Here is a 4,691-nt window from a genome sequence, read left to right as displayed (position 1 = left end):
TACTTAATCTCCTTGTTTATTTCCATCAGAGTTTCTGGGTGAGCAGGTGCATTGTCAATGAGCAGTAATATTTTGAAAGGAATCTTTTTTTTTTTTTTTTTTTGAGCAGTAGGTCTCAACAGTAGGCTTAAACTATTCAATAAACCATGTTGTAAATAGATAATGCTGTCATCCAGGCTTTGGTGTTCCATTTATAGAGTATAGGCAAAGTAAATTTAGCTTCTTTTTTTAAAAAATTTTATTGTGCTTTAGGTGACAATTTACAGCTCAAGTTAATTTTTCATTCAAAAATTTATACACACATTGTTTTGTGGCATTGGCTGCAATCCCCACAATGTGACAACATGCTCCCCCTTTGCACCTCAGGTTCCCTGTGTCCATTCATCCGGTTTCCATCCCTTCCTGCCTTCTCATCCTGCTTTTGGACAGGAGCTGCCCATTTGGTCTCATAGTTTTGATTTAATTAAGAAGCATGTTCCTCACGTGTATTATTTTTTTGTTTTGTAGATCTGTCTAATCTTTGCCTGAAGAGCGGGATTCAGGAATGGTTTCAGTTTTGAGTTAGCAGAGTATCTGGGGGCCATAGTCCCAGGGGTTCCTATAGTCTCTGTCAGACCAGTAAGTCTGGTCTTTTTTTTGTGAATTTGAATTCTGTTCTACATTCTTCTCCCGTTCTGTCCAGGACTTTCTGTTGTGATCTCTGTTAGAGTGGTCGTTGGCAGTAGCCAGGCAACATCTAGTTCCTCCTGACTCAGGCTGGGTTAGTCTCTTGTTCATGTGGTCCTTCAGTTCTTTGAGATAATGTTCTCCTTTTGCCTTTGGTTTTCTTCATTTTCCTTTGCTCTGGGTGGGATGGGACCAGTGTATGTATCTTAGATGGCCACATGCAAGCTTTTAAGACCCCAGACTTTACTCACCCAAGTGGGATGTAGAATATTTTCTTTATGAACTATGTTATGTCAATTAACCTAGATGTCCCCTGAGACTATGTTCCCCAGTCCCCAACCCCAGCTTCTCGGTCCTTCAAAGTGTTTGGATGTGTCTAGGAAATTTCTATGCTTTTGCTTTGGTCCAGTTGTGCTAAATTTCCCTATATTGTGTGTTGTCTTTCCCTTCACCAAAGTTGACACTTGTCTACTCTCTAGTGATTTCCCTTTCCCCTCATAACTATCATGGAATGTTTTTTTCTGTGTGACTGACTTATTTCACTCAGCATAATGCCCTCCAGATTCATCCATATTGTGAGATGTTTCACAGATTCATCATTGTTCTTTATCGTTGCATAGTATTCCATTGTGTGTATGTACCATAATTTGTTTATCCACTCATCTGTTGATAAGCATCTAGGTTGTTTTCATCTTTTTGCTATTGTGAATAGTGCTGCAATGAACATGGGTGTGCATATATCTATTCATGTGACCACTCTTATCTCTCTAGGTTATATTCCTAGGAGTGGGATTGCTGGATCCTATAGTATTTCTATTTCTAGCTTTTGAAGGAAGCACCATATCGTTTTCCAAAGTGGTTGTGCCATTTGACATTCCCACCAGCAGTGCATAAGAATTCCAATCTCCCCAAAACCTCTGCAATATTTGTTATTTTCTGTTTTTTTGATTTGTGCCAGTAATGTCAGGGTGAAATGGTATCTCACTATAGTTTTGATTTGCATTTCTCTAGTGGCTAATGATCATGAGGATTTACTCATGTGTCTGTTAGCTGTCTGAATGTCTTCTTTGATGGAGTGCTTTCTCATATCCTTTGCCCATTTTTTTAATTGGATTATTTGTCTTTTTGTTATTGAGTTGTTGAAGTGTTTTGTAGATTTTAGAGATTAGCCCCTTGTCAGATATGTCATAACCAAAATTTTTTTCCCAGTATGTAAGTTCTCTTTTTACTCTTTTGATGAAGTCTTTTGATGAGCATAAGTGTTTGTTTTTAGGAGCTCTCGGTTATCTATTTATCTTCTGGCATTTATGCATTGTTAGTTGTGGTTTGTATTATATTTATGCCATTGATTAGAGCCCCTAATGTTGTCCCTATTTTTTCTTCCATGATCTTTATCATTTTAGATTTTATATTTAGGTCTTTGATCCATTTTGAATTAGTTTTTGTGCTTGGTGTGAGGTATGGATCTTGTTTCATTTTTTTACAAATGGACATCCAGTTATGTCAGCACCGTTTGTTAAAGAGACTGTCTTTTCCCCCATTTAAAAGGACTTTGGCCTTTTGTCAAGTATCAACTGCTCATAAATGAATGGATTTACATCTGGATTCTCAATTCTGTTCCATTGGTCTACTTGTCTATTGTTGTACCAGTACCACGCTGTTTTAACTACCATAGCTGTATAATAGGTTCTAAAATCAGGTAGTGAGAGGCTTCCCAATCTGTTCTTTTTCAGTAATGCTTTACTTATCCTGGGCCTCTTCCCTTTTCATATAAAGTTGGTGTTTTTTTCTCCAATATGTTAAAGAATGCTGTTAGAATATGGATCGGGATTGCATTGTATCTGTAAATTGCTTTGGGTACAACTGACATTTTCACAAATTTCAAAAATGTTTTCTGTGTATAAGGTCATATCATCTGCGACTAGGGATAGTTTTACCTCTGCCTTACCAGTTTGGATGCCTTTTTTTTTTTTTTCTCTTGCCTTATTGTGCTAGCTAAAACTTCCAGGACAATGTTGAATAAGAGTAGTGATTAAGGTCATCTTTGTCTCATTCCCATTCTCAAGGCGAATGCTTTCAGTCTCTCTCTAATTAGAATTATATTGGCTTTTAGTTTAGTATAAATGTCCTTTATTATGTCAAGGAATTTCCCTTTGATTCTTATTTTGCTGAGAGTTTTTAAAAGTAATGTGTGTTGGACTTTATCAAATATCTTTTCTGCTTCGATTGATAAGATCGCGTGGTTGGTTCTTTTCTTTTGTTTTATTTATTTGTGGTGGATTATATTGATTGATTTTCTAATGTTGAACAATCCCTGCACACTTGGTACTAATGCCACTTGGTCATGATGGTTTTTTTTTGGATATGCTGTTGATTCTATTGGTTAAAATTTTGCCTAGAATTTTTGTGTCTATGTTCATGAGAGATATCGGTCTGTAGTTTTCTTTTTTAGTGGTGTCTTTGCCTGGCTTTTGTATCAAGATTATGCTGGCTTCATAGAATGAGTTTGGGAGTACTCTTTCTTTTCCTATACTCTGAAATAGCTTGAGTGGTATTGGTGTTAGCTTTTCTATGAAATTTTGGTAGAATTCTCCAGTGAAGCTGTCTTGGCCAGGGCTTTTTTTTTGTTGTTGTTGGGACTTTTTTATTACCTGCTCAATCTCTTCTCTTGTTATGAGTCTATTCAGATTTTCTTTCTCAGTTTGTTAGTTTAGTTAGGTAGTGTGTTTCTAGAAATTTGTTCATTTCCTCCAGGTTTTCAAATTTGTTGGGGTACAATTTTTCATACTATTGTGTTATGATCCTTTTTATTTCAGTTGGGTCTGTTGTGTTATCACCCCTCTGATTTATTATAATTTTTTTCTGCTTCCTCTCCTGCTTTTCTTTCGTCAATTTGGCCAATGATTTGTCAATTTTGTTGATTTTTTCAAAGAAACAACTTTCTGTCTTGTTAATTCTCTCAATTGTTTCTCTATTCTCTATTTCATTCATTTCTGGTGTAATCTCTATTATTTTCTGTCTTCTGGTGCCTGGGGGCTTCTTTTGGTGCTCCCTTTCTATTTTTTTGAGTTGTAGGGTTAATGTTTTGATTTTGACCCTTTCATCTTTTTTGATTTGTGTATTTATTGCTATAAACTGATCTCTAAGCACTGTTTTTGCTGTGTCCCAAAGGTTTTGTTAAGATGTATTTTCATTCTCATTTGATTCTATGATTTTTTTTAAATTCCTTCCTTAATTTCTTCTATTACCCAATAGTTTTTAAGCAAGGTGTTATTCAGTTTCCTGTATTTGATTTTTTTCCCTTGCTGTTTTTCTTATTGATTTCTACTTTTATGGCATTATGATCAAAGAAGATGCTTTGTATTATTTCAATGTTTTGGATTTTGTTAAGGCTTGCTTTGTGGCATAAAGTGTGATCTCTTCTAGAGAATGTTTCGTCTGCATTGGAAAAGAATGTATACATTACTGCTGTAGGGTGGAATGTTCTGTATATGTTTATGAGGTCGAGTTGGTTGATTGTGGCATTAGATTTTCTTTATCTTTATTGATTTTCTTTCTAGATGTTGTCTCCTTCACCTAAAGTCGTGTGTTGTAGTCTCCTACTATTATTGTGGAACTGTCTATATGTCTTTTAAAATGCTGTTAGAGTTTGTTTTATGTATTTTGGAGCCCTATCTTTGGGTGCATACATATTGATTATGGTTATGTCCTCCTGGTGTAATGATCCTTTAATCATTATATAGTGTCCTTCCTTATCCTTCATGGTGGATTTTGCTTTCGAGGCTAATTTATCAGAGATTAATATTGTCACTCCTGCTATTCTTTGGTTATAGTTTGCTTGATATATTTTTTTTCCATCCTTTGAGTTTTAGTTTACATCTTTGGGCCTACGGCATGGCTTTATTTATTTATTTTTTTATTGTACTTTAGATGAAGGTTTATAGAACAAATAGTTTCTCATTAAACAGTCAGTACACATATTGTTTTATGACATTGGTTAACAACCCCAGGACATGTCAACACTC

Source organism: Trichechus manatus, unplaced genomic scaffold (genome assembly GCF_000243295.1).
Source record: "Trichechus manatus latirostris isolate Lorelei unplaced genomic scaffold, TriManLat1.0 scaffold00195, whole genome shotgun sequence".
Lineage (NCBI taxonomy): Eukaryota > Metazoa > Chordata > Mammalia > Sirenia > Trichechidae > Trichechus > Trichechus manatus.
Note: the sequence above shows the minus strand (reverse complement) of the source record.